Raw genomic sequence first — 21,588 nt, 5'->3', positions numbered from 1 at the left:
GTCCTTTCAAAACCCTTGTGCAAGTATGTTAGCACCGCTGAAAACAGTTTTGCTGATTAGAGAAGCTATAAAACTGACCTTCCTTTGAGCTAGTTGAGAATCTGGAGCATTACATTTGTTGGTTACATTAAACTCTCAAAATGGCCAGAAAAAGACAACTTTCATGTGAAACTTGAGAGTCTATTCTTGTTCTTAGAAATGAAGGATATTCCAGGCGAGAAATTGCCAAGACACTGAAAATTTCCTACAATGGTGTGTACTACTCCCTTCAGAGGAGAGCACAAACAGGCTCTAACCAGAATAGAAAGAGACGTGGGAGGCCCCACTGCACAACTGAGAAACTAGACAACTACATTAGAGTCTCTAGTTTGAGAAATCAATGCCTCACAGGTCCTCAACTGGCAGCTTTATTAAATAGTTTCCTGCAAAACGCCAGTGTCAATGTGTACAGTGAAGAGGTGACTCTGCGATGCTGGCCTTCAGGGCAGAGAGGCAAAGAAAAAGCCATATCTGAGACTGGCTAATAAAAGGAAAATATTAATATGGGCAAAAGAACACAGACATTGGACAGAGAAAGATTGGAAAAAGTGTTTTGGACAGATGAATTGAAGTTTGAGGTGTTTGGATCACACAGAAGAACATTTGTGAGATGCAGGACAACTGAAAAGATGCTGGAAGAGTGCCTGATGCCATCTGTCAAGCATGGTGGAGGTAATGTGATGGTCTGGGGTTGCTTTGGTGCTGGTAAAGTGGGAGATTTGTAAAAGGTAAAAGGGATTTTGAATAAGGAAGGCTATCACTACATTTTGCAACACCACGCCATACCTTGTGAACAGCGCTTGATTGGAGCCAATTTCATCCTACAACAGGACAATGACCCAAAGCACACCTCCAAATTATGCATGAACTATTTAGGGAAGAAGCAGGCAGCTGATATTCTATCTGTAATGGAGTGGCCAGCCCAGTCACCAGATCTAAACCCTATTAAGCTGTTGTGGGAGCAGCTTGACCGTATGGTACGCAAAAAGTGCCCATCAATCCAATCCAACTTGTAGGAGGGGCTTCTGGCAGCATGGGGTAAAATATCTCCAGATTACCTCATCAAATTAACAGCTACAATGCCGAAGGTCTGCAAAGCTTTAATTACCTCAAAGGGAGCATTTTTTGACGAAAGTAAAGTTTGAAGGAGAAAATTATTTCAAGTAAAAATCATTATTTCTAACCTAGTCAATGTCTGGACTATATTTTCTATTCATTATGCAACTCAGTTGATAAATAAAATTATGATTTATCATGGAAAAGACAAAATTGTTGTCAGGTTCGGTGCAAGGAGGGGGATCCACGGGACCGCACACTGGACTTCCCCAAGGAGACCACCAGGAGTGAACCGCTATACAGGGGCTGTCTGGCAATCACCCCAGAAGGCCTAGATGCGCAGCAGCCGGGACACGGGAACGTTGCGGGATAGCGTCAGAAGATGTCCACACAGGATATGGAGGCTGGTCCAAGGATAGACGTGAACTGAAAAGACCCGGGTACAGGTGCCGACTGGAGATGGCAAATGGAATCCGGGGCCAGCGAGGGTGCAGTCAGGCGATACCGGGCGGAGTACAGGATCAGTGACGAGTACAGGCTGGAGGAAGATGACGGGATCCACAACAGTCTGACACCGGGGAGTCTCCTGGAAAGCCGGAGGACCGGACACGCACATGCAGCAGTCAGGATCTGCGGGCAGAGACAGGGTTAATCCTGGGCATAAGACATAGGGGACCTGAACACTAGCACAAGAGACACGGTTACTGGTACACGTTGAACAGGCACCGCCCACATGAAAAAGGAAGTCTTATATTCCCTGTACCTGTATTCAGACATTTCCTGTTTCAGAGACGCTGGCCCTTTAAAAGAAGGGGAGAGAGCACGCCCGCACCCTAGTGCACATGTGCGAGACCCGGGAGCCGGATAACAGTGCTGGACGCAGGGGAGATGAGGCAGGAGGGCTGGAAGCAGTGTCCCGGGACACAGCGAGGCGCCGTAACTGCCGAGCGGGACACGCAGGGGAAGCTGAGGGAGGAGAGCTGGAGCGGCGGCCGTGGTCAGGATGCATGGGGACCAGGTCGGTAAGTGATGAGTGTCGCCGGGATAAGCGGCGCGGTGATAAGCGGCGCCGCAGCCCCAGGAGCGCGACAATTGTCTGGGTGACCCCAAACTTTTGAACTGTAGTGTAGGTGCTGGTGTCAGCGGGCCAGCTGTAACCCCCTGTATCCCCGGGCCCGGTTGCGTTCGTGACCTCTGTGGCTGCAATCGTTATGCCAAATGGTTTGTGTGATGAAGGTCAGTGAGTGACTAATGACAGATGCTGGATAGCAATGTTTTCTATTTTTTAGAGTGATGTCATAATTTTATTATGAGTTTTATCTCACAATCATCTTCCTGAACTGTGTATATTAAAGTGAACCTGTCATTATAAAAAACAGTATTTACAGTGATAATCTGCAGGCAAATTGTTTAAAGAGAACCTATCATGAGATTTGGCGACTTTAAGCTATGGCCACCCCCTCTTAGCTTTTATGTAGAGCATTCCAGGATTCCTTGTATAAATGACCAGGCTGCTGTGTAGAATCTAAAAAATACTGTTATAAAACTAACCGGCGGTCCAGTCTGATGGGTGTCGCTGCTCTCCAGTCTGGTGCCTCCTCTCTCCGGTCCGGTGCCTCCTCTCTGCGGCGCTTGCCTTCCTTCTTCTTCTGAGGCCTGTGTACATGACGCATCCTACATCATGCACAGTAGCTGGCATTGAGGTCCCGCGCAAGCACACTTTGATCTGCCGTGCTCAGTGCAGATCAAAGTATTGTAGTGCGCATGAATGAGCAGTCTTTAACCTTTCCTCGTGCCTGCACATTACAGTACTTTTATCTGCCCTCAGCAAAGCAAATCAAAGTGCGCCTGTGCAGGACTGCAATCTTGGCTTGTGTGGATTATGTAGACACGTCATCCACAAGGGGCTGGGAACAAGGATGATGGAGATTGCAGCAGAGAGGAGGCGCTGGATCGGAGAGCAGCAACACCCATTGGACTGGACCGCCCCCTTAGGTGAGTATTATAAAGGTGTTTTTATGCTATACAGCATGGTTTGGGCTCTTCTATACAGCATTCTGGAATGCTGTATATAAGAGCTCAGTGGTGGTGGACGCAGCTTATATTTGCCAAATCTGGTGATAGGTTCCCTTTAAATGGAACCTGTTAGCGAGATTTCACCTCCAACCTATTTATATGCAAGTGTAGCGCTTTCAAACTCAAGTACAGCAATTATTTTTAATGGCCAGTTCTTTTCTTCATTCCTGAGAAGTGATCCTGGCCATTTCAGTGGGAACTTGGCTGTCACTTATGTGACGCCGTGGCCGTGCCAGGTAGTCACAAATAGGGCCCCGCATTACGCCTTTCCCTCACAGGTAACACACAGCCAACCTCAAAACCCTAGTCACCCCTTAAGGGCTTGATAGACACACCAGGGGGTAGAACCAGGCGGTTGGAAGATGCCCACCTAGGAGTTTTAGACAGCCCGGGGTGAGGAAAAGTCAGTTCAGTCAAACAGTTGAGTTTCAGAGTTCAAGGAGAGTGGAGGTCAGGCGTGTGTCTGGGCCTGAGAAAAACTGACAGGTACCAGAGTAGGAGCCCTGGTGCCTTTGGCTCGGAGGCAGATGGCGATCTCCGTCTGCAGGAGCCGGGAAGACGGCTCAGTGGAACCGAGGTGGACAGGGACAGGGTAGTGGCCCACCGGTACCGACCCGGGGAACTGACTCGGAAACCGGAGCACACAGGGGGGTACTCAGACCCTGAAGCTAGGTACAGAAGCGACTGGAATTAGTTAATTAACTGATTGTGGCCAGGACTAGAGGTCCTGTCCCACCTATAGTCCCAAATAGAAGGCAACAGCCCACCGAGGGGGATAACAGGCCACCGCCAAGGCTCAGAAATCCCACGGGCCAGCGTCTGCGGGCAAGGTCTCCTTAGGCCATAACCAGCCGGGAGCGGACTCCTGAGGTTGCAAGCACAAGCAGTCCACCATTCTAAAACAGGTGCAGGAGAAAGACAGAGACCACCAGCCAGGTAGGGGAACCCGAACGCAGCCACCTGCAGGCACCGACCACCATCACCTTGGTTTACCAGAGATTCGTGTGTTTTCTAATAGTGAGTACATCAGCACCCTGCGGTCGCCCATCTTCCTGCACCGCCAAACCCCAACGGGTCCCGGGCCACCATCCCTGCCCACGGAGGGGTTAACAACTTGCTGCACAACATCTCCCCCGGGTGCCCCGTAACTGCAGCGGTGGTGTCCAATATCACCACATACCGTGGGTGGCGTCACAAACCCCGTACGGCCCAGCCCGTACATATACGTCCTACATCCACCATACCATCACCCCCCTTTTCACTTGAAGTGACCGCAAGACCCCCGGGTCTGGAGACCTTCGAGCCACCCACTGAAGGACCGCATCCGAGCAGCTCGGCTGCCGAGAGCGGGGCGTTACACTTACAGTTGACACCCGCAGTGATGATATTGGAATCATTTTTGTGCCAGCACCATCACAAAATGTGATAGAGCGTCTACGTCCAGCAGTATAGTACCTACCACAATGTACAGTTATATTCTGGAATACAAAAGGATTTCTCCATCTGGACCACCCCTATTTAATGCCTTCCCGAAATCCATTGTAAATGTATGGCACAGTGACAAGTGTGTTTCCACGAACTGTAGCACAATTTTAGGTCTTTATGATCATTGCAGCTCACAAACCAAGCCTGCAAAATCATGTGCGGGTGGGATCTACAATGCATATCATAGCTGATACCCACCCTACATTAAAGGCTCCATCACACACAACGAGATCGCTAACGAGATCGTTGCTACATCACCGTTTTTGTGCCGCCGCAGCAGCGATCTCGTTATGTGTGACACCTACCAGCGATCAGGCCCCTGCTGTGAGATTGCTAGTCGTTGCGGAATGGTTGGGACCATTTTCTTCCAAGGCGATGTCCTGCTGGGCAGGACACATCGCTGTGTTTGACGCCTACCAACGACCTCCTAACACAGTCCCAACGCCCGCCGAGATCGTTATACAGGTTGCTGATCATTACTGCGTCGTTGGTAAGATCTGACTGCGTGACATCTCATCAGCGACCTCCTAGCGACTTACCAGCAATCCTTATCAGGTCACATCGTTTTCGGGATCGCTGGTAAGTCGTTAAATGTGACGGGGGCATAACACCTATGATTAGTTCTATCACTGATCATGATAATTAAACCCCTCTAATGCTGCTGTCAATAATGGCAGCAGTATCTCTCTGCTTATTAGATAGACAGGACTCCCTTTTTTCTCTCATTGCCATCCCATGATTGTGACTTCGACATGCTGATGGTCTCTGTGGTGAGCCTAGGCTGAACAATGAGTATGGAGTCACCAATTACTTTGACAGGTCAAGCCATACTATGTATCCCTGGCATCGCTGAATCAAACTGACCGGAAAAATACAGTCATCTTAACATGTTTGCTGCACAGAGAACAACATATAATGGCGTAAAAATAATTACGATAATTCCTAAATTGCGGTGTATTTCTTCATTATGTTTTTTAAAAATTGGAATTAAAGTCAATCCAAAAATGTTATGCATCAAAAATAAGAGCAATAAAAACTTCATCTCATCCCGGAAAAGACATGCACCTAGACAGATCTGTCATCTATTAACGGAAAAATAGTGTAGTTCAAATGTGCTGGAAAAACAACATAACTTCCAAAAAAAATCAATCCAGTAAATCCATGTTCAGAAAGCCAAACAGTCCCCACTCTGAGCCCTGCATTGTGGCCAAATTGTCAACATATACAGCGTTGGTGCAGGAGGCAGAACACGCTTAAAGGGGTTCTCTGGGCCACATTTTGATGATATAAGATTGGTGGAGTCCGACACCGGCACACCCACCTATCACCTGAAAACTGCTCCGGCAGCGGCTGGACCTAAGTGATGTATGGGCGGAACACGGCAGAGTGCTGTGCTTTATTTCCCACTGAAGTGAATGTACTGCATTATTCAGACAGCAGCAACAAAGCAATGCACGGGGTTGCTGTATTCAGCCCATTCATTGTTTTGTCTAGGTGCACACTGCGCCAATGCACTTAGCTTACAATTTATGTCTGGAAACTTTTCCAAATATATACTGTAATATCACCATAGGTGACCATTCACCAGATACAAGCTGAAAGTGTGTTCTTTCTGCTTTCATATAGCCAGCATGTGCTTGAGTAATTATATAGGAAAGCTCAACAGACTGTGTTTTCCTTTCCAGGAGGACATTGCAAAGAGATGTATACCATGTGGCATACATCTCTGTATAGTGGGTTACAATGGTGGACGGATACCTTTGCATCCATCCTAACAGTGCACTCTGATGGGTGCATACCTCCCAAGTGTATGCATCCAACAGTGTCCACAATCATAGTGTGGGCCTAGCCTTAGTTCGGGTCACAGGTGTAGCTGCTTCAGCTCATTGTGAGTGTATCGTACCCCCACCAATCTCATATTGAGATGAGTTGTTAATTGTTAGGTCCTGCACAATCCTTTTAATCTATGGTGTGCATGACTCCAGAAACACAATTTGAGCACTATTTATTGGGCACCAAAATGGTATATTTACCATTTTCATTCTGCAATATCCATTGTGCACCAATTTCTGGAAAACCACAGTGGACTCAAAATAGTGACAACACCCATAGATAACTGTAATTTGTAAAATGGGGTAACTTTTCTGTTGTTTCTGCTGTTTTGGAAGCTTAGTTTGATGGTGTCACTATGGGAATAATATGGAACCGGGCTCCTAAACTGGCCTTCAGGCTAGGGGTGGCCCTGACTATCCCTAATCTCAGAGATACCCCTGAAGGTGGAGATGTTTGAGCCACCTGTCTGAACCTGCTCCTTCCAACCTCTAATCTTATCCCCTCTCCCACAAACCCCAGGGGTTGGGCCAGTACAGGAGTGTGATAAAGCCAACAGAGATAGACAGACAGGGGAAAGCAAAACTCTATCTCACAGCATGTTCATACAAAGATATAAGACAATAAGAGGTTAGGGGAAAATAAGAGGAGGGAGGAAACAACAAGATTATGAGAGAATTCCACAACAACTCCAAGCACCACACAAAATAATCACCACCAGGACTGGGACACACCTGCACACAGACCCACACAGCAGTTATCTATAGTCAGCATAGGAAGACAGATTCCACCATCTTAAAAATGCGGGGAATAAATGGGATCGGTTTCCAACAACATGTGATCTTAGTGGTAGTCAGCAGGCTAGCAGAGATTAACTCTTGCTGGTCTAACCATTAATCAGCACACAGCTGGTCGACATCCGAGCCAGCCTGTGTAACTAGAGAAACCATAGAGAAACCACTAGAGAAACCATAGTGTAGAGTGCCAGAATCTGTAAGGAAGAAAAAAAAAAGCTGAAGGGAAAAAGCGCAATAGGGTCTTACCCAACGTGCATATGAAAGTAATAAGGAAATATGCTCACCTTATTGGGTTGTGTGTCACAACCAAAGTTAAAGCATGAAGTCAGCTGCTGCTAAGTCCACACGCTTAAAAAGCCATAGCAGATCAGGAACAAAGTTGATGTGGAACAATTACTGCGCTGCTGAAGATATATTCTAAATCCAGGAAAATTAAATTAAGGTGGTTTTATTCAACACATTTCGAAGTGTCACCTCATTTCTTCATCAGGTGGATTTCCTGATGACGATGTGGGGTGAAACTGCGAAGCACATTGAATAAAATCACCTTCGTTCAATTTTCCTGGATAAATCTTCAGCAGCGCAGTAATTGTTCCTCATAAACTTTGTTACTGATCTGCTTCAGAATCTTTAGTGTGAAGAGCATCTGATGCCACCACGACATTCGGCAAGTTTTGAGCAAAACTCTATGTGACACTTAGGGGCTCTGCAAATAGTGCCAATAAACTACTCTTGGAAACTCTTTGTTCTACGAGTAAAAGAGAAATGGTGCTCCTTGTCTTCTTAGCTCTGCCAAGTGCCCAAACAGAAGTGTGTGACCAGATATAAGGTACTGCTATACTTTGGAGATTTAATGGAATAATTTTCATGGCACATTATCTCTTTGTAGCCATGGTAAAGATAAGTAATATTAGACCAAAATGTTTTATTACTGTAACAAATGACATTTTTCATTTTCACACAGACCAATAGTAACAAAATTCGTGAAACACTTATAAGATAAAAACGATTATTACACCACCATATGAATTTCTTGAAGGCTATAGTTTTCAAAATGTGGTCAGTTATGCTGTTCTGGTACCAAGGGGGCACGGCAAGTGGCACCCACAAATTATTATTGCCAAATTTGTGCTCCAAAGGCAAATAACTATTCTTCCCTTCTGAACCCTACCATGGGAATAAACAGTAGTTTCTGACTACATGTTGTGTGTTGCCACATTTGAAAAAAAAAACTTTATAAAAATGTGTGTTCATGTTCTATTATTTTTTGTGAAAATGAAAAAAATTGGGTCATGTAGAAAGTTTGCAAAATGTGCTAATTTTGGAGGGTTTTCTGCTGTTTGGGCACCTTGATGGCTCTGCATGTTGCACCTGCAAACTATTCCAGACAACTCCGCACTTCAAAAATCAAATAGCGTTGCTTCCCTTCCGAGCTCTGCCAAGTGTTCAAATAGCATTTTCTGACAACATATGAGCTATTACTACCTTTGGGAGATTTTGCTTTGCGGAGCCCATTTTTCCTAATACCCCTTGTGAAAAAGCTAAATTTTGCGATAAAGCTGAATATTAGTAGAAAAATGGAAACTTTTGAGAAGACCGAAAAGGTTATACCCCTAGATAAATTCATTGAGCAGTGAAGATTCCATAATGGGGTAATTTGTAGGTCTTTTTTGCTTTTTTAGCACCTTTGGAGCACTAAAAATGCAATATGGTGTCCATGATCTATTGCAGTCAAGAGTGTGCTCCAAATTTCAAACAGCACGCCTTCCATTTTGAGCCATGCTGTGTGCATTATTTACCAACCACATATGGGCTGGGCTATCAGCATACTCAGGAGTCTTTGCTTTACAAATTATGCTGTCCATTTTCATCTGTTGCCCTTGTGAATGGGAAAATTTGGAGGAAAAAAACATTTTTGTGGAAAAAAATTAATTTTTCATGTTCAAATGTTATACATTTTTGTGAAGCAATATAGTTGTTAAAATAGAATCACTTTTTGAGATTTGTTTTGCTTTGTCACTTTAGTGGCTCTCCTAATGTGTACGGCATCCAGAATCAATTACAGTCACAATTGTACTTTTTTTTAATCATAAAGGTTTTATTAAATTTCCAGCATATAACAAAGAAATTTGACAATGTCAAACCCCATACAGGTAACAATACAAAAACAGAGTACATATAGGGTATATCAACATATCGTTGTGGGATATTAAATACCCCTACAGTACGAACTGGGAAAAACTAAGGAAAAAACATAGGGGGAGGGGGGGAAGGGGGTGAGCAGCCATATAGATAAATTACCTTAGTGAGTCTAGCAATTTCCCTTGGGTTATCTGTCTCAAAGGACTAGCTTTAAGTTACTTCAAGGTTCAGAGGAGCCTGGCAGCTGTGGGGCGTTTGAAGGTTGCGGGAGAGCCGCGGCATAAGGAGAAGTCGCCCAGGGGGCCCATTGTTCCAGCACTGCCTCTTTCTTTTTCAGACTAGAAGCTAAACTCGTTTCATATACCCACTGTAGATTCAGCCTGTCTGTTAGCTCTGTCCTAGTTGGAGACAGCGGGGACTTCCACCTGTAAAGGTCCAGTCACACTAAGCAACTTACCAGCGATCCCAACAACGATAGGGATCGCTGGTAAGTTGCTAGGAGGTTGCTGGTGAGCTGTCACACTGCGACGCTCCAGCGATCCCACCAGCAACCTGACCTGGCAGGGATCGCTGGAGCGTGGCTACACGAGTTGCTGGTGAGCTCACCAGCAACCAGTGTCCAGCCACACGTGCAGAGAGCAGGGAGCAGCGCACACTGAGCGCTGGCTCCTTGCTCTCCTAGTTACAGCACACATCGGGTTAATTACCTGATGTGTGCTGCAGCTAATGTGCACAGAGCAGGGAGCAGCGCACACTGCTTAGCGCTGGCTCCTTGCTCTCCTAGCTACAGCACACATCGGGTTAATTAACCCGATGTGTCCTGCAGCTACATGTGTGCAGAGCAGGAGCCGGCACTGACAGTGAGAGCGGCTGAGTCTGGTATCAAAGGTAAATATCGGGTAACCAAGGACAGGGCTTCTTGGTTACCCGATGTTTACATTGGTTACCAGCCTCCGCAGAAGCCGGCTCCTGCTGCCTGCACATTTAGTTGTTGCTGTCTCGCTGTCACACACAGCGATCTGTGCTTCACAGCGGGACAGCAACAACTAAAAAATGGCCCAGGACATTCAGCAACAACCAACGACCTCACAGCAGGGGCCAGGTTGTTGCTGGATGTCACACACAGCAACATCGCTAGCAACGTCACAAAAGTTGTTCGTTAGCAGCGATGTTGCTAGCGATGTTGCTTAGTGTGACGGGGCCTTAAGCCATACAATGCCTACCTGCAATAAGGAAATGGGAGATAATGGTTTTAAAGGGGTCAGGGATTGTGTCAATACTCATATGTAGTACGGCAAGGGCTGGGGACGGGGAGATCCGGAGACCAGTGACCTCACGGATAATTTCAAAAACTAAATTCCAAAATTCAAAGGTCCTCAGGCAGAACCACCACATATGACTTAAAGTACCTCTGTGGTTGCAGCCCCTCCAGCACAGTGGGGACATATTTGGAGCAAAGGTTGCTAATTTGGTGGGGAAATTAAACCATCTCAGGTGGATTTTTTTTAGTTCTTCAATATGGTTAAGGCATGAGGAAAATCTTTGGATCCACTTTGAGGCAGAGTGCCAGGCCTGAGTTGGGAGTGGGGAGGAAAGATCCTTCTCCCATTTAAGCATGTAGGGGAGTTGTTTATCATCTAACGGGCCATTTAGTATTTTATAGACGTATGAGAGGCCCTTAATTTTACTATTTTGAAAGAAGTTTTTAATTGAGATGGGGTCAGCTGCTAGAGGGTTGGAAAAGATGGGAGCGTTTATAAGAAAGTGGCGTAACTGAAAAAATTGGAACAAGCTATGCCGAGGAAGATTGAATTTCTCACACATCTCTGAGTAAGGAAGTAAAACTCCATCTTTATATAGGTCCACTAACACCACAGGCTCTTTTTTTACCCATGAGGTAAGGTTTAAATTTGGGATGAAGGATTCAAGCGCTCTCAGGGGGATATTAGGTCTTAAAGCTTGTGACACTGTTCCACTCCACTTGCTCCAATTTTTCTTCAGTGTTGCTGTTGTGGGAAGAAGATCGCCATGGGAAGAGGGGGCTAGAATTAATGATTCAATGAACTGTTTAGGGGTGTGACAATTGATTGAGGAATGTTCGATCTGCAACCATCTCTGGTCCAGTTTGTTTTTCCACCAGTCACGGGCCGCCTCCAAAATGGCAGCTCTATGTTAGGTTACAATATTTGGGATACCCATGCCTCCGCCATTCAACGGGGCATGCATACAGCGCAGGGTTATTCTCGTTTTTTTCCCAGCCCAAATGAATTTTCCCATTAGTGAATAGATTTTAGATAAATAGCGGTGTGGGATTGCCAAGGGGAGGCATCTCAGGAGGTAGATGATTTTTGGGAGACATATCATTTTGAAAGTCTGCATTTTTGCCATCCAGGACGGAGGAAGCAGAGTGAAGTGGGCAAGTTCATTTTCCAGTGAATTATGTAGAGCTATCATATTTTTTTGAATTATGGTCTGAAGTGGGGCCAGTATAATACCCAGGTAGTGGATGCCATCCTCTTCCCATTTAAAGGGGTATAACTGAGATAAGGCAGTTTTGGTAGCGGGAGGCAGGAAAAGCGGAAAAATTAGGGATTTATTAATGTTTAGTTTGTAGTACGAGATTTGTGAAAAAGAGGTCAAAATCTCCATTATATGCTTCAGGGACACCACCACATTGGTACACGATAGGATGACATCATCTGCATATAAGCTGATCAGATGATCCATCTTGCCCGCTTTCACCTCCGAAATCTGCGGACACTCACGGATGGCCTGGGCCAAGGGTTCAATGGCGAGTGCATAAATGATAGGGGAGAGGGGGCATCCTTGACTTGTCCCTAGTGATGAGCGAGTACTAAAAAGCTCGGGTGCTCGAGGCTCGGGCCGAGCATCCCAAGATACTCGTGTACTCGGCACGAGCACCGAGCCCAATGTTATCCTATGGGAGACCCGAGTATTTTTATGAAATGACCCCCGGCAGCATGTAGAAACCCTAAAAATGTCACAAAAGTCTCAGAAGAGTGCTCAAATGACATGGCAACAGCATGGGGAAGACCCCTTGAAGCATTTATCACTCAAAAGTCACAGATGTGAACAATTTTGTCCGAGTTTTAAGCCATTTTTACGGACTCACCAGAAAACCTTCCAAAATGACACCAAAATGAATTTTCATGGCGGAAATGTTAAGGGCACATACCCAATAGTGAGATAGAGCTGGTGTATGTTACTTTTTGAGATTAATACATGAAAGATTTTACGTAAAACATTGTGTGGCACTCCGATGTACAAAACGCACGTTTTGTGCTTTTTACTAGCGATGTCGGTCATTTTTTTTTTTCATTCTATCTCCCGTCGGTCGGTCTCGCTCTGTCGGTCTCTCTCTGTCTTGTCTGTCCCCCTCTCACAGTCTGTCGGTCATTCTCCCCCCTCTCTCTTACTTACCGTTCCCCGATCACTGCCGCGGCGCTGCACAGCTGTTCACTAAACTCCGGCGGCTTTTCCTCTTTTGAAAAAGCCGGCCGCTCATTAAACAATCTCGTATTCCCTGCTTTCCTGCTTTTCGGCGCCTATGATTGGTTGCAGTGAGACACGCCCCCACGCTGAGTGACAGGTGTCTCACTGCACCCAAACACAGCAGCCGGTGTGTGTGTGTATACTGTGCAGTGAAATAAATAATTAAATAATTAAAAAAAACGGCGTGCGGTCCCCCCAATTTTAATACCAGCCAGATAAAGCCATACGGCTGAAGGCTGGTATTCTCAGGATGGGGAGCCCCACGTTATGGGGAGCCCCCCAGCCTAACAATATCAGTCAGCAGCCGCCCAGAATTGCCGCATACATTATATGCGACAGTTCTGGGACTGTACCCGGCTCTTCCCGATTTGCCCTAGTGCGTTGGCAAATCGGGGTAATAAGGAGTTAATGGCAGCCCATAGCTGCCACTAAATCCTAGATTAATCATGTCAGGCGTCTCCCCGAGATTCCTTCCATGATTAATCTGTAAATTACAGTTAAAAAACACACACACCCGAAAAATCCTTTATTAGAAATAAAAAACACTAACAAAGTCCCTCATCACCAATTTATTAACCCCGACAAACCCTCCATGTCCGGCGTAATCCACGGACCTCCAGCGTCGCGTCGAGCTGTGCTGCATGAAGGTGACAGGAGCTGCAGAATACACCGCCGCTCCGGTCAGCTTCACACAGCAACTGAGGTGAGTAGCGCGATCAGCTGAGCTGTCACTGAGGTTACCTGGATGCACCGGTGGCCGCGGGTAACCTCAGTGACAGCTCAGCTGATCGCGCTACTCACCGCCGCTCCGGTCAGCTTCACACAGCAACTGAGGTGAGTATAGCGATCAGCTGAGCTGTCACTGAGGTTACCTGGATCCAGCGGTGGATGCAGCGGTGGCCGCGGGTAACCTCAGTGACAGCTCAGCTGATCGCACTACTCACCGCCGCTCTGGTCAGCTCCATGCAGCAACTGAGGTGAGTATAGCAATCAGCTGAGCTGTCACTGAGGTTACCTGGATCCAGTGGTGGATGCAGCGGTGGCCGCGGGTAACCTCAGTGACAGCTCAGCTGATCGCGCTACTCACCGCCGCTCCGGTCAGCTCCATGCAGCAACTGAGGTGAGTATAGCGATCAGCTGCTGTCGCTGAGGTTAATCGCGGCACCGCTGGATCCAGCGGTGGCCGTGAGTTACCTGACTGACAGCAGCTGATCGCTATACTCACCTCAGTTGCTGTGTGAAGCTGACAGAAACGGCGGTGTATTCTGCAGCTCCTGTCACCTGAATGTAGCAGAGCTGGACGCGACGCTGGAGGACTGTGGAGTACGCCGGACGTGGAGGGTTTGTCGGGGTTAATAAATTGGTGATGAGGGACTTTGTTATTGTTTTTTATTTCTAATAAAGGATTTTTTCGGGTGTGTGTGTTTTTTAACTGTAATTTACAGATTAATCATGGAAGGAATCTCGGGGAGACGCCTGACATGATTAATCTAGGATTTAGTGGCAGCTATGGGCTGCCATTAACTCCTTATTACCCCGATTTGCCAACGCACTAGGGTAAATCGGGAAGAGCCGGGTACAGTCCCAGAACTGTCGCATCTAATGTATGCGGCAATTCTGGGCGGCTGCTGACTGATATTGTTAGGGTGGGGGGCTCCCCATAACGTGGGGCTCCCCATCCTGAGAATACCAGCCTTCAGCTGTATGGCTTTATCTGGCTGGTATTAAAATTGGGGGGACCGCACGCCGTTTTTTTTTAATTATTTATTTATTTATTTTACTGCACAGTATAGACACGCCCACCGGCTGCTGTGATTCGGTGCAGTGAGACACCTGTCACTCAGCGTGGGGGCGTGTCTCACTGCAACCAATCATAGGCGCCTGTGGGCGTGGAAAGCAGGGAATATGAGATGGCTGTGTGCAGAGCACAGTGTGCCCGCCGGTATAAAGGGTCGGTTACGCTGTGCAGGCCGGCCAATCACTGCAATTCCACAACTAACAGGGCTGTGGCATTGCAGTGGTCTGCCAGCCAATCCCTGCATGAGGGTTGGCTCTCAAAAGAGCGCCAACATGCAAAGATGAAGACCACGAGTACAGCACAAGTATCGCGAAATTACTCGGTACCCACCGAGTAGCCCGAGTACAGTGATACTCGTGCGAGTACCGAGTAGTAACAAGCATACTCGCTCATCACTACTTGTCCCATTAGTAATTTCAAAGCTCCGAGACATAAACCCGGACGCCAATAACTTAGCATTGGGACTAGAATAAAGCGCCATTATAACAGATAAAATAGGGCCTTCAAATCCAAACTTATCTTGTACCGATTTCAGGTAACCCCAGTGTACCCTGTCGAATGCTTTTTCTGCGTCTAAGGACAGGAGCATACTGGGGGTTTTCCTTTTCTCAACTAGCGCGATCAGGTCCAGCATCCTTCTTCTTCCATCCTTCGCCTGTCTGCCCGCCACAAACCCCACCTGATCTGGAGCAATTTGTTTCAGGAGAATTTTATGAATCCTGGCCGAAATAATTTTTGCATACAATTTTAAATCGCAATTCAAAAGGGATGTGGGTCTAAAGTTTCCGGGGATTACTGGGGTTTTTCCCAGTTTAGGTAAAGTAGTTATTATGGCCTCAAGATTACTTGGCGAGATAGCTGCTGATTCTTGCCAAGAGGAGAAGATTCTCAGGATAAATGGGGACAGAATGTTAGTGAAATGTTTATAATATGTATTAGTGAGCCCGTCTGGGCCCGGAGCTGAGGTTTTTTTTTGCCTAATTAATTGCCTGACGGACTTCTTGTATAGAGAAGGGCAAATTGAGCAATTTTAGCTGATCTGTGGATAATCGGGGGAGGTTAATGCTATTTAAAAAGGAACTAATTGTGTCTTGGGAGGGCTTTGGGGCGGTGGGGTCATCTTTAAGGTTGAATAGTGATTGGTAAAAGTCAGCAAATGCATTTCTGTTGGGTTGCGAATTTTTGAATGAGGTCCTGATATAAGAAACTCTATTTTGTTTTGTACTTCTCTTTTTTTGACTCTCCTGGCTAATAAGGCTCCTGCCCTGTCACCCATGGCATAAAATTTTAACTTAAAAGCTCTCAAATTTTTCTCATAGTCCACCAAGAGCAATTGGCGGAGCTGTAATCTTAAGCTGGTGTCACACTAAACGACAGCGACAACGACGTCGCTGTTACGTCACCATTTTCGGTGACGTAACAGCGACCTTGTAAGTCGCTGTTATGATCGCTGCTTAGCTGTCAAACACAGCAGAAGCAGCGATCATAACGTCGCTGTGTTACATGTTCAGAGAGCAGGGAGCCGCGCTTAGCGCTGGCTCTTTGCTCTCCTGCAGCACACATCGGGTTAATTAACCCGATGTGTGCTGCAGCTACATGTCACAGTTCAGAGAGCAGGGAGCCGCGCTTAGCGCTGGCTCCTTGCTCTCCTGCAGCACACATCGGGTTAATTAACCCGATGTGTGCTGCAGCTACATGTCACAGTGCAGAGAGCAGGGAGCCGCGCGCACTGCTTAGCGCTGGCTCCTTGCTCTCCTTGCTACAGCACACATCGGGTTAATTACCCGATGCGTACTGCAGCCACATGTCACAGTGCAGGAGCCGGCGCTGGCAGCAAGAGCGGAGGCTGGTAACCAGCGTAAACATCGGGTAACCAGGGAAAGGTCTTCCCTTGGTTACCCGATGTTTACGCTGGTTACAGCTTACCGCAGCTGCCAGTGCCGGCTCCTGATCGCTTCATTTCGTCGCTCTCTCGCTGTCACACACAGCGATGTGTGTGTCACAGCGGGAGAGTGACGACCAAAAAATGAAGCTGGACATTCAGCAACGACCGGCGACCTCACAGCAGGGGCCAGGTCGTTGCTGGATGTCACACACAGCGACAGCGACGGGACGTCGCTGCAACGTCACAGAAAATGGTGACGTAGCAGCGACGTCGTTGTCGTCGTCGTTATGTGTGACACCAGCTTTAGTTTCCTGAGATCGTTCGAAACAGAGGGACGTGGGGAGGATTTATTAAGAGAGTCAAGGGAATTGATTTGGTTTAGGATAGCTTTGGAAGCTGCCTGACGTCTTTTTTTCTCCCTAGTAGCGATTTTTATGAATGACTCCCTAATATAAGCTTTGTGAGAGGACCACAATGACTCCTCTTTTACTTCGTTATTATCATTAAATTTGAAAAATTCATTGAGGTCAGATTTTAGTTCCTCAGCTACTTGTTTGGAAGCTAGAAGGGAATCATTCATTCGCCACCGGTTAAATATAGGCGAGCGATCTTGCTCTTGAATAGTCAAATAATTGGGGGCATGATCCAACCATGATATTATTCCTATTTTAGAATCCGAACAGTCTGTAATAAGTGTACTATCTACCAGAAAATAGTCCAATCGACTGTAGGAGAGGAACCGAGGCGAGAAGTATGTGTAGTCTCTTTCATTTGCATGATGGTAAATACCTATATCATGAAGGTGCCATTCTGAGACCACTACTCTCATCTCCTTCCTCTGTATAGCAGCATTCGAACTGTCTAAGGAGCTTGACATTAACATATTGTAGTCTCCGCAAATTATTTGCTTACCTCCCGTGACTGCTGAGAGTTTAATCAGGAATTTGCGCAAGAAACAGATCTGGCCTGTATTGGGGGCATATACAGATGCAATAGTATACCTGGACCCATTTATGGAGCAATTTAGAATAGCATATCTGCCATCAGGGTCTGAGTGCTGGGCTAGCATAGTGAAATAGACAGTATTTTTTACACAAATAAATACACCTGCCTTTTTTTTGACCACATGCATGCATAATAAATGGAAATTTAGGATTATTCAGCCGATAAGTGTCATTTTGGAGAAGGTGTGATTCCTGTCCGCAAATCACATCACATTTTGATCTTGACACTTCCCGCCAGAACATAGACCTCTTAGCTGGCGAATTTAGACCTTTTACATTTATAGACATACAGTTTAACACCATTATGCTAGAATTAGAGTCTCTTGGCTAAGACTGCAAGGAGGGAAAGGAAGGTTAGGTAGAACATAACACGCATAACCAACATTTGTCCAAAAGGGACAAAAAAAAGTCCAAAAAAGGACCAGTGGCATGATAGGAGATTTCCACCCTTGGGGCTAGAAGGTCACAACCACGACTCGGAATATTAGATAACTTACGCTACGGACCACTCTTCATTAATTTTCTCCCAGCGAGATGACCCTGCGGCTCTCGGAGATCTGTCTGGGAGATTCGCCAGGTTCCAAGAAGAGAGGAGCCTAGCCAGCTGATGTGGCGAGTGACATACGTGGGTGTTCCCTGCCCGGGTGATCAGGATTTTGACAGGGAAGCCCCATCTGTAGGCAATAGCTTCATCCCTTAAGATCTTGGTGTAAGTAGCAAATTCCCTCTGTTTTGCCAGAGTTCCAGCGACAGATCAGGAAAAATGGATAGAAGGCAGAATTTCTCAGGCAGGGATGGCTTCTTCCTCAGAGCTTGTAGCAGGGCCTCCTTGGTTTTGTAGAAATGCAGGCGTGCTAACGTGTCCCAAGGGGCCTCAGCATTAAGAGATTTTGGTTTTGGGACTCTGTGAATCCTGTCTATTATGATATCATTTGGGCCCAGATCTGGCAAGGTCTCCTGCAGCAAGGCTATCAAGAATCTCTGCAATCCTCCGTCTGGTATAACTTCCGGAATCTCTCTTATTTTTATATTGTTCCGGCGAGATCGGTCCTCCAGATCCAGGATTTTAGTTTGCAGCCCCTGTACTTTCTCTTCCAGGTCTGCATTGGCAGCTATGAGGCTGTTATGGGATGTTGTGAGCTCCTCCATCTTTGTTTCTATGTGGAAGGTGCGGGCTCCTATGGCTGTAATATCTCCACGCAGCTCAGCTACCATGCCTTTCCAGTCCTCTTGCAGTGAGGCCCGTAGGGCGCTGAGAAGCTTTTGCATCATGCGCTTGGTAAGTGGAATGTCAGCATTATCAGTGTCAAGGTCTGAAGCAGACGTGGAGCCTCTCCTGGATGAGCGTGATGAAGCAGTGGAGGAGGACAAGGCCATCTTATCTCTTCCAGCACTGATAAAGAAATCTGTCACTTTCGCTGGAGACGGCCTCTTTTGGGACTTTCCCTTTGTCATATCAAGCTCCAGGGGGTTATCGCTGTTATTACCCACCTTGCAGGGAGAATTTAGAGTCTCTGGTGAGCTGTGCTGAGCTGTTTCTGAGTCACTGTGGCTGGAGCTCAGCTTCTAGGTGACCAGTGCCATCAGCATGCAGGCCACGCCCCCACAATCGTACTCTAACGCTATGTGCATTAGGCTGCTTTCACACTACATTTTTTTAGCATGCGTCATGAACTTTTTTTGCTGCAAAAGCGGATCCTGTTTTTGCAGAGAAAAACGCATGCAAACTTTATTTTGCAGGATCCTGTCACTTGAAGTTTATGGGCGGGCATTGGAGTCATGTGATCGGGAGTGAGGGGAACTGAACGTGAGACTGGGAGACGGCATCTGCAGCTGCTAGGAGCCAGGCTCCCTACTCACGTAACCAAGGTAAACATCGGGTAACTTGCTTGGATACCCAATATTTACCTTGGTTACGAGCGTCTGCAGCTGTTAGGAGTCGGGCTTCCTGCACCCGTAACCAAGGTAAACATCAGGTATCCAAGCAAGTTACCCGATGTTTACCTTGGTTACGAGCCTCCGGAGCTCTCAGGTGGGGGAGAGAGGGAGGGGGAGAGAGAAACTGATCACACCAGGCTGGTTTCTGGGCATGCTCAGTAGAGCAAGCAGGATCTTGTCTATCAACATACCAGCGTTCACATACGTGTGCATGCAGTATAGTCAGGATCCAGCAATTTGCAGTATTTGTACGCAGCTCAAAAACGCTACAAGTAGCGCTTTTGAAAAAAGTTAAAAAACTGCAAGTCGCTGGATCCTCACTATAACGCACGCAAACGCAGGTGAACGCATGTTGACGCGAGTCCATTGCAAATGCATTGAAATGAAAACGCATTTGCACTGGATCCGTTTTTGCATTAAAAAAACGTTCAGGACGCATGTTAAAAAAAACGTAGTGTGAAAGCAGCCTAAGCTGAGTTTTTGGTTGCAGAAATTTCTTCCCCAAATCTGCATCTCTTGGCAGATAAAACACGCGTTTTGCCACGTTTTTGCCGTTTTTTTTGCACTCTTTTATTCCATGTATTTTCTATGCATTCTGTGGGGGAAAAACACTGCAAAAATGCTGAAAAGATTGACATGCTGCCAATTTATTTCTCCACCAAATCTGCAAGGGAAAACAACCCAACAAACTTTCAGGATTCTCAATGACTTTGCTGTAATAAGGATTTCCATACAGTTTTGTTTCAAAATTGCACCAAAAGCACATAAAAAAGAGATAAAAATGCACTGAGTGCACATACTCCAAAAGTTAAATATCCCTTATTTCCTTATGTGCCATGCCGTGTAAACAAATTATAGATATTGGCATATTCAGTAAAAATTGCTTAATATTTTTTTCAGTGCATTTTGTCTCATTATAGCTTGTTAAATTGAAAAAATTGACAAAAAATTTAATTTAAAGAATTACATTTTTCATTTTTTTTATTCCAATTTGCATTCATCTCTATGAAGCATCAGAAGGGTTATCAAACTTCCTGAATATGGTTTAAAATATTTCACGAGGTGCGATCTTTAAAATTGTGTCACTTTTGTATTTTTTTCTAACATATAGGCCGCTTAAAGGGAACCTGTTACCAGTTTTATGGCCTATAAGCTGCTGCCACCACCAGTGGGCTCTTATATACAACATTCTAACATGCTGTATATAAGATTTTCAATCATCTGTTCTCCGGGACCGGCGCCTCCTCTTTCGGCCATCTTGGTCCTCCATCTTCTGAAGCCTGTGTGCATGACGCGTTTAAGTCATACACACAGGCTGGTTTTGAGGTCCTGCATAGGCACACTACAATACTTTGATATGCCCTGAGCAGGGTAGATCTAAGTGCACCTGCGCATGACCTCAGTGCCGGCGAGTGTGTATGACATAGACGCGTCATGCATGCCGGCTTCAGAAGACAGAGGACCAAGATGGCTGAAAGAGGAGGCGCCGGTCTCGGAGAACAGCGCCACCCATCTGGCCAGACAGCACCGGAGCGACCTTTTAGGTAAGTATTATAAAGTGTTTTTTATGTTCTACAGCGCGGCCTGCACTCTTATATAAAGCATGTTAGAATGCTGAATATAAGAGCCCACTGGTGGGGGTCGCAGCTTATAGGCCATAAAACTGGTGACAGGTTCCCTTTAAAGTTACTTCATAGCTGAATAGGTCTACAAAAAAGTAGACTTGGTAAATTTTGTTGAAAATAGGAAAATTGCTACAAAACTTTTAATCCTCTAACATCCTAACAAAATAAAAGGATGTTTCAAAAATAATATTGATGTAAAGTAGACATATTGGAAATGTAATTTTTGAATTATTTTGTGTGGTATGGATATTTGTAAAAAATATATAAAAATTCAAAGTTTAAAAATTGCTAAGTTTACAAAATTTGTCATAAATAAATATTAATTTTATCAAACTAAATTCATGACTATCATGAAATGCAATGTGTCCTTAAAAAAAATCTGAATCACTGGAATATGTAG

General features: G+C 45.9%; 1 protein-coding gene across 1 annotated transcript in view; it reads left to right on the top strand.

Moving 5' to 3' along the window:
* FNDC1 (fibronectin type III domain containing 1) overlaps positions 1-21,588 on the top strand; it is a 391,652-nt gene that overhangs the window by 240,696 nt on the left and 129,368 nt on the right. The window lies entirely within an intron of this gene.

The sequence above is a fragment of the Anomaloglossus baeobatrachus genome, chromosome 3 (genome assembly GCF_048569485.1).
Source record: "Anomaloglossus baeobatrachus isolate aAnoBae1 chromosome 3, aAnoBae1.hap1, whole genome shotgun sequence".
In the NCBI taxonomy this organism is placed as follows: domain Eukaryota; kingdom Metazoa; phylum Chordata; class Amphibia; order Anura; family Aromobatidae; genus Anomaloglossus; species Anomaloglossus baeobatrachus.
The sequence above is the reverse complement of the archived record's forward strand: the minus strand, read 5'-3'. Positions and strand labels throughout refer to the sequence as shown.